Source organism: Stegostoma tigrinum, chromosome 11 (genome assembly GCF_030684315.1).
Source record: "Stegostoma tigrinum isolate sSteTig4 chromosome 11, sSteTig4.hap1, whole genome shotgun sequence".
In the NCBI taxonomy this organism is placed as follows: Eukaryota; Metazoa; Chordata; class Chondrichthyes; order Orectolobiformes; family Stegostomatidae; genus Stegostoma; species Stegostoma tigrinum.
In genome coordinates, this window is record NC_081364.1 from 74,290,394 (window position 1) to 74,309,558 (window position 19,165).

General features: G+C 44.9%; 1 long non-coding RNA gene across 4 annotated transcripts; it reads left to right on the forward strand.

Annotated features, from left to right (window-relative positions):
- Positions 1–603: 603 nt before the first annotated feature.
- Positions 604–16,423, forward strand: LOC132210135 (uncharacterized). Of its 4 annotated transcripts, none has more exons than XR_009446348.1 (5): positions 604–790; positions 2,481–2,637; positions 6,243–6,343; positions 12,243–13,402; positions 15,597–16,423. It is a non-coding gene; the product is annotated as an uncharacterized LOC132210135 (long non-coding RNA). The 4 variants fall into 4 exon arrangements; XR_009446350.1 differs by lacking the exon at positions 15,597–16,423 and adding an exon at positions 4,826–5,080 and having other exon boundaries at positions 12,243–13,417; XR_009446349.1 differs by lacking the exon at positions 15,597–16,423 and adding an exon at positions 4,826–5,058 and having other exon boundaries at positions 12,243–13,417.
- Positions 16,424–19,165: the final 2,742 nt, after the last annotated feature.

Consider the following 19,165-nt stretch of genomic DNA (forward strand, 5'->3'; position numbering starts at 1 on the left):
TCTTTTTTGATTAACCTCCTTCTCTGCCCAATCACAGTTCATATGAACATCACTCACCTCACTTCACCACGTGGTGTTCTTCATGTTCATAATATTCTCTTTACATCTTACCTGAGGACTGTTATACCTGTACTTATTATCCTTATTTCACCGCCATTTCCCTATTCGCTGACAGAGCGGCATCAAGAGCTATCTTTAGCTTTGAGCTGCAGGAAGCCTTTTCAATCGCGACTTATTAAAAAATAACAAAAGAACTGGGATGTTGTAAATCAGGAACAAGAACAAAGTTGCTGGAAAAGCTCAGCAGGTCTGGCAGCATCTGTGAAGGTAAAAAGACAGAGTTAACGTTTCGGGTGCAGTGCCCCTTCCTCAGAGCGACTTATAAAGCCCCAGGATCGTTAATGTAACAATCATTCTCATCCAGTTCTCAGGCTCATTTATCAATGACAACAGAAAGCACTGCGCATGCTACAGGTCACAATGGCGTCTGGTTGATTGATGTCAGGGTGGGACCAATAGGAATACAGGGTTGGCGTGCATGATCGGGCGGACGTCTCTGCCCTTCTAACCAATCGGAATGAAGAGGGGGCTGGCTCAGTGCAAACCACGTGATCATCCACAAGAGCAGTGCAGGTTCGCTGAGATAAGTAGGAACTGCCGATGACGGAGATTCCGAGACACTGAGGTGTAGAGCTGGGTGAATATAACAGGCCAAGAAGTATCAGAGGAGCAGGAAAGCTGACGTTTTGTGCCTGGTCCCTTCGCTGAGACTAAGGTTTGTGCAATTGAGGTAAGAGCAGGACCCGGTGAAGAAGGCAAAACAGCAGAAAGCGGGAGGGACGTGATATTCTTATGGGCTTGGGAGTGCACGTCGGAAAACCCACATTTGAAACTCCCAGGCTCACGTTTGCAGAAAATAAATCAACGCCTCAGATAGTGATAGGCCCGTGTGACCGCCACCATCTTTATTGGGGGCAATGATCCGTGGGGCGCATGCGCGGCAGCGTTGAAACTTTGGGGGCGGAGGTGAAGTTGGGCGCATGCGCAGCTCTCTCTGGCTGAAAGTGACAGAACGAGGTGTGGGGCTGGAGCAACACAGCAGGACAGGCAGCATCAGAGGAGCAGGAAAGCTGGCGTTTTCGGGCCCACACCCGTCTGAAATGGGGAAGGGGAAGGGGATACTGAAATAAATAGGGAGAGACGGGGAAGCAGGTGGAGAGGAGACACAAATTAAAGAGGTGGGGATGGAGCAGGGAAAGGTGAGTGTAGGCAGGGAGGGGATAGGTCAGTCAAGGGAGGCTGAACAAGGGGGTGGGATGAGGTTAGCAGGTAGGAAATGGGGGTGTGGCTTGATATGAGAGGAGGGGATAGGTGAGAGGAAGAACGGGTTAGTGAGGTGAGGAATGAGCTGGGCTGGTGTTGGACTGCGCTTGGGCCAGGGGAGGTTTTGAAGCTTGTGAAATCCACATTGACAGCATTGGGCTGCAGGGTTCCAAAGCAGAATATGAGTTGCTGATCCTGCAACCTTTGGGTGGCATCGTTATCGTGTTGTAGGAGGCCCATGATGGACATGTTGCCGGTGGAATGGTACTGCAAGGTGCAGTTGTTTATTGCAAACTGAGTGTAAATATTCTGCAAAGCAGTCCCCAAGCCTCCGCTTGGTTTCCCTGATGTAGAGGAGGCCACAACAGGTACAGCAGAGGCAGTATACCACATTAGCACCTGCATTCCCCATGCACACGGCCTAAAAGCCCGATGCTTTTTCTTGCCCTGCAGGTGTGACCGGTTCCCCTCCACTGACCCCCATGTATGACTAACTGATCTCGTCCTCACCCTCAACAACTTCTCTTTCAACTCCTCCCAACTCCTACAGACAAAGGGAGTGGCCATGAGTACCTGCATGGGCCCAAGCTATGCCTGCCTCTGTCGGTTATGTGGAACAATTTCTCTTCCATACCTACACTAGCCCCGAATCCCACCTCTTCCTCCAGTTCATGGATGACTGTATCGGCACTCCCTGCGTTTTAAGTCTGGACCCTTCTTCAGAAATGAAATGAAATGAAATTACGCAGAGCAAATTCAAACCAAGAGAAATGTTTGTTTCTTCTGGATTTCTTTCCCGGAGTGTGGGATCATAGCAGCTCGCACTGCTAACTTAGTTCTGTGCTTCCTGGTCAGATCTTTGTCGGTGTCTAATCTCTTCAGTCTCTAATGATGGATATATTTGATCTCTGTTTCGTATTTCACTGTTATTTTCTTATACCTATTGGAACTGAATATTCCACTGCTGTCCACCCCCTAACTGTGTGCTGCTCTCTTACCAGATTAATTTTTGAATGGCATCTTTCAAAGTCACGCAATATTTTCCCAGAAAGAGAGTGCATTTTTCTTCCATTTCAGACCACCAAATTCTACAGCTTTTTTATTCTGTCGTTCATTTTTGCACTTCTGCAACATTTACTCTGTTTCTCCTGCCACAGATACCAGCGATCGTTGCCAAAGCCCTGTTACCTGTGGAGAAGGTCATGTTTAACTTTTCCTGTGCTGCTGCAGTTCGTATGATGAAGGTGCTCCCACAATTGTGGTCATTTGAGAAGTTACAGATCATTCATCTAGCGATACTGAAGAGCTGATGGTGTATGTCCAAATCAACAAACTATATGTATTTTTATCTAGTTTATAATTTCACAAAAATATTATCAAGAAACTTTTGATGTAAGGCCTATTAGGTTAGGTGACCAGAAACATTACCAAATTCACAGGTTTTCATGACTATCTAAAAGAAGGAGAACAAACCTGAGAGGTTTATCATAGGAATTCCAGACCATGTTGCCTGCCAACTGTAGAAACAGCCTCCAGTAGTGAAGCAATGATTAAACACATTTACAATTCATTTACTTTCAGACTCCAACAGAGTCTCAAAGGTTGTGTGGTGCAGGGAAACAGGGATAATCACGGCTCGGAATTAAATCACGGGTGAGAATTTTAAATTGTTGCTCATAAATAGGAGCCTTTGTGGGTCAGGGAGTACAGCAGTGATGAGTGAACAGGTTTTGGTACAGATGAACATGTGTGCAGCAGGATTTTATGTATTCTTGAGATTACAGGGGCGTTGAATGTGGGAGGTCAACTGGGAGTGAGTTTGCATAGTTAAATCTAGAGGTAACGCAGAACTACATGAGAGGTTCAGCAGATGAGCTGAAACTAAGGTGTCATTGTCACTGAAGTGGAACGCAATGGTTTTTGTGCAGGACTCTGCTGTTGCCTTCACCTCACTTCAGGAATTCACATGTTTGTGAATTTGTGGATGAAGTCTGTAATAAGATCAGGAACTGAGTGCCTGGCGTGCCCCAAACTGGCTGTCACTGAGCAGGTTACTGCTGAGTAAGTGCTTAATACCGCTGTTGTCAACACCTTCCATCACTTCTCCGATGATAGAGAGTAGATTGCTTGAGGGGAAATTGGTCGGGTTGGATTTGCTTTGTATTTTTGTGCTGAACAGACCTGGGCAGTTTTCCAAATTGTCAGTAGATGCCAGTGCTGTAGCAGTACTGAAACAGTTTGGCTTGGCAGGGAGCAAGCTGTACAGCACAAGTCATCGGTACTGTTGCCAGGGCCCATAATCTTTGCTGCACTATTCCTCCACTTATTAATATCATTTGAAATGAATCAGATTGGATGAAAACAGCTCACATCTGTGATCTTGCGGACCTCTGGAGAAGGCTGAGATTTATCATACAATTGGCACTTCTGGCTGAATATTCCTGCAAATGCAGCAGTCTTGTCTTGTGTGTGGATAGGTTGGGCTCCTCTGTCAGTAAGGATGGGGATTTTTTGGCATGCTTCCTCCAGTTTAATTGCCCATCACCATTCGCTACTGGGTGTGGCAGAACTACAGAGCTTAGATCTGATCTACTGGCTCTGGGATGGCTCAGCTCTCACTCTTGCTGCTTATGCTATTTGGCATGCAGATCGTCCTGTTGGGAAGTTTAACCAGGTTGGCACCTTATTTTTAGCTATGCCTGATGCTGCTCTTGGCATGCCCTCCTATACTATCCATTCAATAGGTGTGGTTCCCCTGGATTAATGGTAATGGTTGAGTGCGAAATATGTTGGCCCCTGAGGTTTCAGATTGTGCTGGAAAGTTCTGCTGTTGATGCCCCACAAAGCTTCATAGATGTTTGGTTTTGAGCCCCTGTATCTGTTCCAAGTCTGTCCCATTTACCCGATGTTAGTGCCACTCAACACAATGGAGGGCATTATCAAGTTTAAGATGAGGCTTCGTCTCCACAGGACTGTGCGGTGGTTGCTGTTATCAATCTTGTCACAGACAGATGCATCTGCAGCTGGGAAATTCGTGACAATGAGATCTGCTATGTTTTTCCCTTCTGTTGGTTGTGGCAGCACCTGCTTCAGTCCCACCCAAGTAGTGTTTTTTTCCCTTTAGGATCCAACCAGCCTGACTGGTAATCCTGCTGTGAACTACTCATAGGGGGCATTGAGTACACTTATTGCCACTTACACTCTGTGCTTACACCAATTGCTGTTCAACATGGAGGTTTTATGAAAATTCTCTCTTGGGATGTGGAAGTCGCTGGCTGACCAGCATTTATTGCCCATCCCTAATTCCCCTTAAGGCAGTTAAGAGTCAACCACATTGCTGTGGGTTTGCAGTTACCTGTCAAGCAGATCAGGTAAGGATGGCAGATTTCCTTCCCGAAAGCACATAAGCGAACCCAAATAATCAGCAATGGTTTCATGTTCATCGTTCGGCTATTAATTCCACATCATTATTTAATTCAAATTCCACCATTTGCCATGGCAGGATTCGAACCCAGGTCCCCGGAATGGTGTCTGGGTCTCTGGATTAATAATCTGGCGATAATACTGTTTATCAACTGAGGGAGGATGGTCCATGGCATTCAACAGGAGCCATGAGTCTTCCAGGCGTCAGAGTCAATGTCGTATTCCCAGGTCAATTACTGCGATCAGAATAGCACTGTGCTGCCATGTCTGTCCTGCTCCTGGGACAGGCCTTCACTACGGACCTTGATGGTGGTGTGTGTCACTTGTCTATAAGGTAGATTCTAAGCATATGATGCTGTTCCTTGCCTAGTCTTTGAGCCATCGCTCCAAATTTTGCCACTCACCCCCGATATTAGTGAGGAGGAGTTTATGGAATCGATAGGGCTGATTCTGCAGTTGTCTTTCCTTGTGCCTTGGCAGATGCCAAGCGGGCCACCCAGCTTCATTCCTTTGTTGAGACTTTGCATTGATTTGTAACTGAGTGGCTTGCTGAGTTTAGCAAATTTCTTTCCCTGAAGGACGTCAGGTTTTTTTCTTTTTCTGCCATTAGCAATGGTACCATGGCAACAGTTGATTCTTAATTCCAGTTTTTTTTATTGAATTCAAAGTCCACCATCTGCTGAGATGGGGTTCAAAACCGGACTTCTGTTGTGCATTTTAATATTCTGGATAAAAGTTAATTCATCAGGTTTGTTCCTTCAGTTTTGAATATCTCTAACACAGGCATTGTTTTTTTTTGCAAACCATTGTCCATCATCCTGTCTCCTCCTTCCTCTCCTCCAACAACAAGTGAGGGAGACACATAGAAACTCCATGTCACTCAGATTGAGACAATCCTAATCAGATGCCTCTGCTGCTTCCCTCTCTTCCATTAACCCACCAAACCAAATTGCCATGCACTTTGCTCGTCGTTTGAGTCCCAAACTTTCATCTTTCCCCAGTCTTGTGTGAAGCCTTATCAGAGCTCGTCTTAATCCTTTGCCCTATTCCTGCGAAACCACAAACATTCTAAGCCTCCCTTATTTCTCCTCCTTCTCCTCCTCCTTGCCTCTTCCCCCCCCATGCCAGTTCAGACATTGTCCTTGTTCTGTCTGCTCCTCTTTTCTGGTGATGTCCATCTCATCCATTCTGTTAAAAACCAATATTTGACGTCACTGTCATTGGAAAATCCCACTGCATCTCTTTCTCTTTCCTGTCACTAAACCTTGGCCATTCTTTGCCATGTGTCAAAGACCTACAGTTCTGGTTAGTGACATGAAGTCCCAAGGTTTAAATTCCTAGAAACCCGAATAGATTTCCCTCTGAAACGATGACTGACCTCCACAAGGGAGAATGTGTAATAGGGACAATGCACAGTCATCTTCGGCCAGGATGAGGGGATGTTGTGAATTTCTACCCGGACTGACAGTGATGGATGTTATGAATTTGTGTTACAGGATATTACAAGTGGACTTTCAGGTGGGGAAACTCAATAATTGTAACCCCAAACTCTGACAGAGTTCCTCACTTCATCAACATCTGGATATTTGCATTGTGTGTGAGTATTGTGTTCCTGCTAATTTCTCATTTGCCGTCTATTTTTTTTTTGTCTTAAATCACCCCATTCTCTCAATAGATTGTCCCTAAAATTTTCAATATATGTCCTGTAATGTTTTTATGATCAGTCATGTGTACATTTTATCATGCTAAAGTGTTTCATTTGTAAACACCTCTATCAATGGTCCCCTCAAAATACTTTGTTACAAGGAGAGCAATCTCAGTTTCTCCAAGCACCTGATTCCTCAATGACTGTTGGCTGTCTGTAAGGCACTCGTCTGGATTGTGTTGGAACATTTTCCACTTCCCTGCATTAGTACAACCCCAACACTATTTGAAAAAGTGAACATCCTCCAGATGAAGCACTGTGTCAGAGTGGTGTCCCATCTACCACATTCAACATTCCCCTCTACACCACCGAGGCAAAGTGGCATCACTGTGTCAAAGGTAAAGTCACCACTGCCCTACCTGACCATAGGGCTGGTTTAACCTGAAGATTACCATACCCCAGGCGAGGGGAGAGGTTGAGAAGGAGAGTCCATCTATCATAGATGGATATTCTCTATGTACCAGCAACCTCCAAGTCACATGAAAGAGAAATTTTAAAAATAAACAGTCCTAACCATGCAACTAAAAACCCTCTTCCTACAAACCATTCTGTTAAATCTCCTCTGCCCCCTATCCGGGTCCCTCCCGTCCTTCACAGTGTGTGGGGGATCTTTGGTTTGCACAGACTCAGCTCGTCTCTGTTCCTGCCTGTGATGTCATCATGCTGTGACAATGGCACTGAACCTCACTGTCTGTGAGGGTGGTAGGCACAGAGATCCTCATAGCGTTTAAGGCATATATAGATGCCCACTTGTGATGCCAACGCAGACAAATGTATGGGCCAAGTGCTGGAAAATTAGATTAGAGTAGTTAGGTGGTGGTTTTTAACTGGCAGAGGCTGGATGGGCCACAGAGCCCTTTTCTGTACTGTCGATTCAGAGACACTTCACAGAGAAGATGCCAAGCAATAGTTCAAGCAATTTTTTTCCCTCTCAGGAAAGGAGATGTTAGAATAGATGACTCATAATTGGTTAATGTTTTTGGGAAACGAGTGAGGTATAGAGATGAAGCGGTTTACCAGGAAATTCTGGAGCTTGAATCCCAGGAATTTGCAAGTGCCACCATCAAGTGGAGGAATAAAAATGGGGCATCATCATTAGGACTGTATTAGAGGAAGGGACATATTGAGATTTGTGAGGCTGGAGAATATTAGAGACGGGAAGGGTTCTGAGACTGTCGAAGATTTCAAAAATAGGGAAAAGTGTGGGATTGGAGGAAGTCAGAGAAATGTTGAGGATTGAGAGGCTGGAGGAGACCTCAAACAAAAGGAGGTTTGTCAGGTTAAAGGCAATTACACAGCTAAGGAAGTTTATACGGGCTGGAGGAATTTACACAGATAGGAGAGTGTTGAGGCTGGAGGAGACTGGAGATAGGAGGCTTGAGAGACTGGAGGAATCTACAGAGACCGTGAGAGATCTGAGGCTAGAGGGGGATTCCAACAATCGGCAGGTCATGAGGCTGGAGAGAGATTCCAGTGATAGGAAAGGTGGTAAGGCTCGAAGGTGGAGCCTGCAATCGTGCAGGCTGAAGGGTCATTCTCATGATAGGGAGGGTAGTGAGGATTGAGATATGATTCCTGCGATAGGGAGTGTGGTGAGGCTGTAGGGTGGATTATCAAATAAGCGGCACAGTGGTGCACTTACAGCACACAGAGTGCAGTAGTGAGAGAGAGTGGTTCACTGCCACTTTCTCTAAATCAAATAAAAATGGACAATCAATATTAGTCTGGGCAGCAAAGACCACGTCCCATAAGTAAATTACAATTTTGATGGGTGATAATGGGAACTGCAGATGATGGAGCATCCGCGATAACAAAGTGTGGAGCTGAATGAACACAGCAGGCCAAGCAGCAAATGTTGTGTTCACTCAGCTCCACACTTCGTTATCTATAATTATGATGGGTTTCTGGTTTGGAGAGAGCTAACAGAAGCACGGATGATTCTCCTTTGGGCTAATTAGCAATGATTTAGTTTAGTAGGTTTATTTCCCGGATATTAGTTTGCAGAGAGACAAAAATTATTAACATTGTGACAATGTTTGGTAACTGCAGAATACAACATTCAGATAATTGGCAAATAATGCAGGGTGAAAACTTGAAGGTTACTTGACTCAGCAAGTTCCCAGAATCTGCAACAGTCTGTGTGGCAGCCAGATGCAGATTCAGTAGTTATTCTCAAAGATTTGGGATTTAACTTTTCAAGGTACGATCAAGAGGGCCATGGACAAATGGCAGGGAATTGGGTCAGATTTGCAGCACCTCTAGAATGAGAGTGAAGCTTTTGTCAGGGTTCCAGAATTCCAGTAAAGTTAGATCACATGTGATTCAGGAAGAGCTTGCTAATTGGAAACAAAATTGGTTTAGTTTTTGGAGAGAACGCGGTGCTGGAGGATTTTTTCAGAGTGGAGTTCTGTGACCAGCGTGTTCCACAGCAATCGGTACAGGGTCCACTTATGTTTCTCATTTACACTAACAATTTGGATGAGAATTTAAGGGACAAGATTAGTAAGTTTGCAGATTATACTGAATTGGTGGTATAGTGGTTAGTGAAGGTTATCTGAGATGACGGTGACATGTTAATCATTTGGGTCAATGGGTTGAGGAGAAGATGAAGCTCAATTTGAATAAATGTGAAATATTGTATTTTGGTAAAATGAACAAGGGTAGGAATTACACAACTGATGGTTGCACCCAGGGTAGAGTTGTGGAACAGAGAAATGCTGAGATTCACTGCATAATTCTTCGAACTTTATGGAGACAGGCCAACAGGGTGGTTAGTAAATTGTGATGCATACTTTCCTTCATTGCTCAGACCTTTGAGTATAGGAGTTGGGATGTTATGTTGAGGTTGTACAGGACATTGTTGAGGCTTCATTTGAGGTATTGCGTGCAGTTCTGGTCGCCCTGTTACAGGAAGGACATGATTATTATTAAACTGGAGACAGGTCAGAAAAGACTTGCTGGGATGTTACCAGGAATGGAGGGCTCGATTATCAAAATAGACTGCCAAAGCTTGAACTTTTCTCACTGGAGCATAGGAGGTTACAGGGTGACCTTACAGATGTTCAGAAAAAACATGAGGGGCACAGATTATGCAAATATTAAGGGGTTTTTTCCCCTAGGTTGGGTGATTAAGACAAGGGGACATGTAAGGTGAGAGGAGAAAGACATATTTAAAAACGACATGAGGGACAATTTTTCTTTTACATTGTGGTTCATGTGTGAAACGAACTTTCAGAGGAGGTGGTGGATGCGGGCACAGTCGCATTGTTTAAAAGACATTTGAATTAGGACATATATAAGAAAGGTTTAAAGGAATATGTGCCAGATACAGATAGATGGGATCAGTTTAAATATAAAAGTTGTATATTTAATATACATTTCTAAATTGGAGTAAGGCCAACTTTGACATTATTGGGCAAGAACTTCCAAACGATGATCGGGAGAGGTAATATGCAGGTAAAGGAATGCTTGGAAAGTGGAAGGCCTTCGAAAATGAAATAGGGAGAGTCCAGAGACAGTATGTTCCTTCTCATGTGAAGGGCAAGGCTGGTAAATGTAGGGGCTATTGGACGACTGAAGAAATTGAGGCTGTGGTCAAGAAAAAGAAGGCAGCGCATGTCAGGTCATGACAGCAGGAACTGGGTCAATCCCTCGAAGTATAAGGGCAGTTGGAGTATACTCAAGGGAAATGAGAATGGCAACAAGGAGCCATCTTTGGCAAATAGGGTTAAGGGTAATCCCAAGAGATTCTGACACTTCATTTGGGACAAAAAAACGAGGGAGAAAACAGGGCCTTTTTAAAGATCAACATGGCTGTCTATGTGTGGAACTGCAGACTGAGATGCGAATGAGTCTTTCACATTAGTATTTACTGCAGAGAAGGATATGGAAGCAAGAGAACTTGGACACATAAATAATGAGTTGTGAGAAGTGTCCATATTACAGAGGCCTGGGTGCTGGACGTCTTAAAATGCATAAAGGTGAATAGGTCCCTGGCACCTGATCAGGTGTTATCCACAAACTGTGAGAAGCTGGGGAAGAGAGACCTGGGTTTGATTCCAGCCTCGGGCGACTGTCTGTGTGGAGTTTGCACATTCTCCCTGTGTCTGCGTGGGTTTCCTCCGGGTTCTCCGGTTTCCTCCCACAGTCCAAAGATGTGCAGGTTAAGTGGATTGGTCATGCTAAATTGCCTGTAGTGTTTAGGGGTGTGTGGGTTATAGGTGGATGGGTCCGGGTGGGATGCTTCAAGGGACAGTGTGGACTTCTTCGGCCGAAGGGCCTGTTTCCACACTGTCGGGAATCTAATCTAATCTAATTACTAGGCCCCTTGCTGAGATATCTGCATCACTGAGACACTGGGGAAGTGTCAGAAGTTGGGGTGGCTAATCTGGTGCCATTCTTAAAGGAAAAGCCAGAGGACCATCGACCATTGAGCCTGATGTCAGTGGTGGGTAAATTGCTGGAGGGGATTCTGAGGGACAGGGCTTGCATGTGTTTAGAGAAGCAAAGACTGATTATGGATAGTCAACGTGGCTTTGTGAGTGGGAAATCTTGAGTAACTAACTTGATTGAGTTTTTTGAGGAAGTGACAAAGAATGTTGAAGAAGACAAAACAATGGACGTTTTCGATATGGGCTTCAGCAAGGCATTCACCAAAACTCCACATGACGGACAGGTTAGCAAGATGAGATCAAGTGGAATCCAGGGAGACTGAGCTATTTGAAACAAAATTGGCTTGAAGGTAGGAAACAGGATCGTGGTGGGTGTGTTGTATTTTTTTCTGTCTGGAGGACTATTAACAGCAGTGTGCTGCAAGGATTGGTGCTGGCTTCACTGCTTTTTATCATTGATACAACTCATGTGGAATGCATATTGGAGGAATGGTTAGTAAGTGTGCAGATGACGCAAATTGTTTATGCAGTAAACAGCAAAGAAGGTTGTCTCCAAGGACAATCGGATCTTAATCAGATGGGTCGAATGGCCCAGGAGTGATAGAAATCAGTTTAGTTTGGATAAATGAGTGCTTTTGCATTATGGTAATGAAAATCACGGCAGGGCTGAAACACTTATTGATGAGGCCCTGGGGACTGTTACGCAACAGCGACTCCTTGAGGTGCACGTGCACAGTTCCTTGAAGGTGGATTGCAGGTACAGAAGGTACTGAAGATGATATTTGCTATGCTTGCATTAATTGGTCAGTGCATTGAGTGTAGGAGTTGGGAGGTCATGTTATAGGCTGAACAAGGCATTGATTATGCTGCTTTTGGAATACTGTGTTCAGTTCTGGTCTCCCTGCTATAGGAATGATGCAGTTAAACTTAGCAGGGTGCAGGAAAGATTTAGAAGGATGTTGGAAGTTTTGAGCTGCAGGGAGAGGCCGAATATGCTGGGGCTATTTTCCCTGGAGCATTGAAGGCTGAGAGGTTACCTTAGAGGTTAATAAAATTATGGTGGGCATGGAGTGAGTAGCCAAGGTTGTTGACCTGGGGTTGGGGAGACTGGAACTAAACACATTGGTTTAAGCTGAGAAGGAAATTTTTTTAAGGGAAAGTGGGTGGTGCCTGTGTAGAATGACCTGCCAGAGGAACTGGTGGAAGCTGGTACAATTATGACATTTAAAAGGCATCTGGATGGGTATGTCAATAGGTTGGGTTTAGAGGAATATGGGTCAATTGCTTGCAAATGGGATTAGATTAATTTGGGACATAGGGTCAGCATGGACAACTGGGATGAAAGGGATTGGTTTGTGCTGTACAACTCTGACTAAGCATTTTTTTTGTTTTCATTTCAGATTTCCACAATTTTACTTCTGCACTGTTCTTAACCTTTTGATCCCTCTGAAATACTGAGTTACAATGCCTGCCCTTCCTCCCTGGCTCTCCCACCTCTCTTTGAGCAGTTTTGTGCAAATACTGACTGGATCCCTTGCCTGGAGGATATTTATTTCAATTTGTCCTAATGATGATCCAGCACATTTCCCAAGTGTCGCTCCATAAATGTCCAGAGGATTTCTCGATTTCACAATCTGTGGTTGTTCTTCTGGTTCCTCACTCACTGCACTTGCTTTCTGTTTGAAAGCTTAGTCTGCAATTGGAGAATACAAACAGGTCCACATCCAGCTCTGACAGTCACTTTGTTTATCACAAACCAGTTACCTCAGGATTTTGAACATTGGAGGAAAAAGCAGCATTCACACTGGGGAGAAATGCACATGGTCTGTAAAGAGTCTGTGAAGATTCATCTGAAATGTCCGAGCACCAGCGCAGTGACACTGGAGAGAGACTGTGGAAATGTGCAGATTGCAGGAATGAATTTTTTAATCCATCCCAGCTAGAAACTGACCACCAGAGTCACACTGGAGAGAAACCATTCACCTGCTCTGATTGTGGAATGGGATTCACTCAGTCCTCTAACCTGCTTAAACACCAGTGAGTTCGCACTGTAGAGAAACCATTTGCATGAAATGTGGGAAAGCATTCACTCAGACATCTCAACCGCTGATGCACGAGCGAATTCACACTGGAGAGAGACCGTTGGCCTGTTCTGTGTGAGGGAAAGGCTTTGCTGACTCGAATTGCCCGCTGATCCACCAGCGACTTCACTCTGGGGAGTGACCATTCGTCTGCTCCCAGTGTGGGAAGGGATTCACTTGCTCACCTAACCTACAGAGCGTTCACACTGGGGAGAAACCATTCACCTGCTCTAAATCTGTGAAAGCATTCACTTGGTCATCCTACCTGCTTGTGTTCCAGCAGGTTCACACTGGGGAGAACCCATTCATGAGCTCTGACTGGGGAAAGCATTCACTCAGTTATCCAAACTGTTAACACACCAGTGAGTTCACAAAGAAGCACAGTTGAAGGATTTTGCTGTCACTCTCACTATCAAGTGAACCGTGTTTTTGGGCTGTATTTACTGATGTTACTGATCCCTGCTCAATTAAAAGTACAGGTATTGTGGATAAAATGTTAATATCAGTTGTGTATCTGTCAGGTAGAGTTTGGAAATAGTCACGTTATCACGACACATTGACACATTCTCACTGACTAAAGACGAGCCGCCCGCACAGTATGTGAAAAGGGATTTCCTGGTTCATCCGGACTGGTGAACGAGCAGCAAATTTCTGAGTAACTGTGAAGTCGGTTTTTGATTCTGCAGTTAGCTATATCCAAACCATGCTTTTTGGGCTTGCTTCTGGAGATCATAGAATCCCTCCAGTCTGGAAGCAGACCATTTAGCCCATCGAGTTCCCAATGAACTTAGAGTGTCCTACCCAGACCCTGCCTGCGTGGGTTTCCTCCAGGTGCTCTAGTTTCCCACAGTCCAAAAATGTGCAAATTCGGTAGAATGACAATGCTAAATTGCCCATAGTGTCTTGTGTGCAAAATGCAGGGTAGGGTGTGAGACTGGGTGAGATGCTGTTTGGAGGGTTGATAATGGACTGAATGGCCATCTTCCACACTGTAGGGATTCTATGTTGATCGAAATGGCCCTTTATTTGTTGTGTCTGGTCAATATGTTTGCACACCTTCTACAATTATGGATTCTATTGCTCTCCACAGACATCTTTCAACTACTAATAGATATTTGTTTATTGGAAACAATCAAAGGAAAGTTTTAAATCCAACAAAAGATTGGGATGAGTCATGTTCTATATCCCTGATAGCCGATTGCAAAAATGCAATGAAACCTGGTGACCTGTCCATGGGGAATGCAGTCTCTTCAGATCTTTACCAGGTGTCCATAGCAGTGACAGATCTTGTGATGAATACAAAAAGCTAGACATTGTGTGATATCTAGTATATATTTCCTATTTAGTCTGCTGTCCATTACTCCACATGTCAAGTTTGTTTTCGGAGACCCTCACGGACTTGCTGCAATCACAAGACACTGACCTGTTTAGAAAAACACAAATCCTTTTATTACCAAGCAAGTACAAGCTGTGGAGAATCACTGTACTCAACCCGGCACAGAGAGCAGAGTCTCGCAAGTAATTCTCCCCAAGCAGCAGACAGTGCCCGCTTATTATACTTTACAAAAGCCACGATACTGAAAATGACTTCACAATTTATAATGGCATGATGCATAAAACAATTACTACAACAGACAAAAATAGGATACCAAGCAATTATTACATCAAGAACATAAAAGACCAGCTTATAGTATCGATTGCTAGTGAAGTAGCTGCTAATGGCAGGAGGCGATTTTGAGTTGTTGTCGAGGACGGATTGTGATTTCAAGTTGCCAGTGTGTCTGACTAGAACAAAGTCAGTGCCCTGGCCCCTTTGCCAGTGACAGAAGTTACATGCTTTAGAGGTTTCACACCCTTACAAATTTTCCCCACCTAACCCTATTTGAAACAGTTTGATTCTAGTTTCAATTCAGACAGGAAGCTTAAGACAGTGTCTGCATACCGATGTGTGAGAAGAAAAGGAGTGAAAAAAGCTTTACACTGAATTCCTAGCTGGGCAGGAAACTTCAGGGTAGTGCCTGCATACCGATGTGTAGGTAGATAAGAGTTTACTTCTGTAAATTAAAGTCTTTTATCTGCATTTGATTTCTATACAGAGACTTTAATTTATAGAAGTATATAAATCAATGGGCTGTCATCACATTAACATCTCACTCAGAGACTGAGATACGGTCTGGTGACCTAGATTTGAATCACACCATTCCAGATGGTGGAATTTGAGTTTTTTTTTAAATCTAGAAATAAGAATCTAATGATGACCATGAATCTGTTGTCAGTCAGAAAAACCCATCTGTTCACCTCTGTCCTTTAGGGAAGAAAACTTCCATTTTTATACAGTGATATCAAGATTCCATGAATGATTTTTTTTTAACAAAAAAAAACTCCTGCAAATACAGTTATCTCTGTCTTAATTTATTTAGCAACCGACAGTTCAAACTGGTTGATGGTCACTTTCACTTCTAATCAAGTTGTGGCCGTTTCATGATTGAAATTTTTAAAAATGCATGAAAGGAACCACAGTTGTTCTCGTAGGAACAATGCATGCTCTGACATGTTTGAAAAAAATACTTCATCTCACTTATCAGCCACATATCAAAGCTGACCAGATCCTGATGCAGTGAACCATGAAAGTGAAATTCTTCACCGTCTTATCTACTTGTGTTGCGATTTCAGGGAGCGATGGACTTGAACCTCCCAATCTCCTGAACACCTTTGAGAATTTCATCAAACTGACGCCCAGTGGCAGGAATGGACAGGGTCAGCTTGGATTGATGGTCATAATTCAGGCTCAACAAATCTACTGGACCATTTTGGGAATGAAATTAGTGGTGAGTGTGGCCACCTCTCTGTACTGTAGTGATACAGATCCCCTGATCCCGATTGTCTCAAATGGCTGACTGACAGTGTCGAAGTCCCTGGGCTGATATCGAATGATTCCTTGGCCATGCTGTGTCAGGATCTCCTGACTGAATACTATTCCCCCTTGCCCTGACTGAGAACTGTTTCCCTGAGAATTTGAGACGTGCCCATTTGGTCGAAACACGTGTTTGTTGCCACAGGTGCTGACCACCCCTTGACTGACTGCTGGTAATAACAATGCTAAGCTGCCTGGCTTATGCCTGCGATAAACACCAGGCAAGACAGGAGCACTGTGAGGCATTAAGTTCTAGTTGAAACATCAAAGTGCAAAAATGTCAGGGAAGGGCAGAGATATTGCGGCATAACTCCTGTCAGGTGCTGAAAAGCTTGTAGAGTTCTTAGAGCAAGAATGTACTTTGTGGACAGGCAATTCTGCATCTTGATTTAGCATTTTTATTTAACTCTGGCTCATTTTGCTAGATTTGTAAATATCTCTCGGTCTGGCTAATGTGAGAATTGGCTTTCGGAGTAATGTGCCACTGACTGTCATTCACAGTTGTATCTCGCATCAGTGAATTGGTAATCTGATTAAGCTCACAGGCCTTGGCATGAGAAAAATAAAGCAGTCACATGCACACTTGTTTGATTAGTTGCTCTGCACTCAAATGAAAAACGTGTGTTGTACATGCCATATCCTTTCCTGGCTCACAGTGTTTCCAAAATCTGTAGTTCAATACATCCCAAGTCATCATCAAAGTCAACACTAGTGAATACTTCGATGGCTTCATTTTTTTTTTCTGAAATGCTATTTGTAATGAGGTAGTGTTGGCAGGCGATTTGCTTTTACTTCTGATGCCATGTGTGGATATTTGGGGATGGTGTTGGTGGGAAGGTGCGGCATTACCAGGGATGAGGCACTAACATTCAGAGCAAGTGTTGAACATGCAAAAAAGGACAGATTAACAGTTACCTTGGAACAAGCATATTTGGAGAAAGTTGGGTGAGAGCACTGAGAGAAAGCACTTTGGTGGCATGGTGGCTCCATGGTGAGCACTGCTGCCTCACAACACCAGGATCCGTGTTCGAGTACAGCCTTGGGCGACTGCCTGTGTGGAGTTTGCACATTCTCCCTGTGTCTGTGTGGGTTTCATCAGGATGCTGCCACAATCCAAAGATGTGCTGGTTAGGTGGATTGGCCATGTTAAATTGCCTGTAATGTTTAGGGAGGGGTAGATTAGGTGGGTTGTAGGTGTGGCTGGGATGCTCTGAGTTTTGGTGTGGAATTGTCAGGCTGAAGGGCCTGTTGAGCAGATGCTGGAGAATCCGAGATAACAAGGTGTAGAGCTGGATGAACACGGCAGGAAGGCTGACATCTCATGCCTAGACCCTTCCTCAAGTTTTGATTAGACTGTTTTTAGAATTGGTTCAAAGAGACTATAACCAGTTTGGAAATACAGCAAATGGCACAAGCTCCTACTCCTTACTCCAACAATCAGTTTAACATAGGGCCTTAAAAATAAAGGACACATCAGATATTAAAACTGACAAGACACACTGAAGTCAACTAAGTAGGCCAAAAAACAAGGCCCTTATAGTGCTGGACTACCTTAAGTCCCAGTTACCTTCCATATTTTCCATCAGCCTGACTGGGTGCAAAGACTTGTAAATCACTGCTGTCAGTTTTTACTGTTCCCAAACTCCTGGGCTTCCTGACCAGGGCAAACAGTCAGTTTACACCAACACTTTTTCAGCACCTTTTCTATAAATCTCTCTTCGCAGTGAATGTAGATCATCGGAAAGGTACCAATCAGATGAGACAGGGCAGAGCTGACGTCACTAACAAGCCTCGTCAACCAGTTCCATGACTACCGGAGGGTCAGTGAGATTGCAGCAACAATCGGTACAGAACCGCACACTCAGAGAATGTCCCAGCACAGGGGAAGGTGCTTCAGCCTGTCACTGTCTGCATCAGCGATAATGTGAACTGCAGATGCTGGAGAATCCAAGATAATAAAGTGTGAAGCTGGATGAACACAGCAGGCCAAGCAGCATCTCGGGAGCACAAAAGCTGGTGTTTCGGGCCTAGACCCTTCATCAGAAAAGGGGGATGGGGAGAGTGTTATGGAATAAATAGGGAGAGAGGGGGAGACGGACTGAAGATGGATAGAGGAGAAGATAGTTGTCTGTTGGTTTGTTCGCCGAGTTTGGCAAATGAATTGCAAACGTTTCGTCTCCAGTCGAGAAGACATCATCAGTGCGTAGCTGCTGCTGCGTACGAGAAGATAGGTGGAGAGGAGGCAGGCCGGTCAAAGAGGCGGGGATGGAGCCAGTAAAGGTGAGTGTAGGTGGGGAGGTAGGTAGGGGATAGGTCAGTCAGGGTGGACGGACTGGTCAAGGGGTCGAGATGAGGTTTGTAGGTAGGAGATGGGGGTGCGGCTTGAGGTGGGAGGAGGGGACAGGTGAGAGGAAGAACAGGTTAGGGAGGCGGGGACAAGCTGGGCTGGTTTTGGTATGCAGTGGCGGAAGGGGAGATTTTGAAGCTTGTGAAATACACATTGATACCATTGGGCTACAGGGTTCCCAAGCAGAATATGAGTTGCTATTCCTGTAACCTTCAGGTGGCATCGTTGTGGCATTGCAGGATGCCCGGGATGGACATGTCATTTGCAGAATGAGAGGGGGAGTTGTTTAGTGTGAACCGAGCATGGGTGATCTGCAGACTTGTCCCCAAGCCTCCGCTTGGTTTCTCCGATGCAGCAGAGCCACAACGGGAACAGCGGATGCAGTATACCGTATAAGCAGATGTGCGGCCTGGGATTGAGATGATGAGGGAGGAGTAGGGGAAGATGGAGCACTTTCTGCGGTTGCAGGGAAAAGTGCCAGGTGTGGTGAGGCTGGAGGAGAGTGTGGAGCGGACCAGAGAGTCACGGAGAGAGTAGTCCATCCGGAAGGCAGATAAGGGTGGGGACGGGGTGTGAGGGATGAGTTGCGCAAAATGTGGGAGACACGGTCGAGGGAGTTCTCGACCACTGTGTCGGGGGAGGTTGCAGTCCTTGAAAAACGAGGACATCTGAGATGTACAGGGTGTGGAATTCCTCATCCTGGGAGCAGATCTGGCGCAATTGGGAATAGGGGATGGCATTTTTGCAGGAAGGTGGGTGGGAGGAGGTGTATTCCAGGTAGTTTTGGGAGTCAGTGGGCTTGAAATGGATATTAGCTTCTAGGTTGTTGCCGGAGATGGAGACAGAGAGGTCCAGGAAGGAGGGAGAGGCGTTAGAGATGGTCCAGGTGAAATTAAGGGTGGGGTGGAAGGTGTCAGTGAAGTGAATGAACTGTTTGAGCTCCTCGTGGATGCAGGAGGCGGCGTTGATGTAGTCATCACT